Genomic DNA, 273 nt, shown 5'->3' on the forward strand with positions numbered 1-273 from the left:
TCGCTCCCGACTGAACTCTCATAACATAATGACATCCCAGCGACAGCCTGCAAAGGCCATTTGCCTTGCCTCCATCCGTCTCATCCCCGGGACATTAACGGCGTGTGCGCGAGAGTCGGTCCTCCGCCATTTCTGAAGGAGAGGCAAATGAGGCGCCGAGAGAGAGCTCTGCGTTAGATCCGAGTCGAGGACGATGGGCGGGACAGAGAAGGGTGGAACGGGGAATAAGGGGAAGGGGGGAGAGAGAGGAGAAGGGGGAGGAAGTGAGTGAGT

This window comes from Penaeus monodon, chromosome 30 (genome assembly GCF_015228065.2).
Source record: "Penaeus monodon isolate SGIC_2016 chromosome 30, NSTDA_Pmon_1, whole genome shotgun sequence".
NCBI lineage: Eukaryota > Metazoa > Arthropoda > Malacostraca > Decapoda > Penaeidae > Penaeus > Penaeus monodon.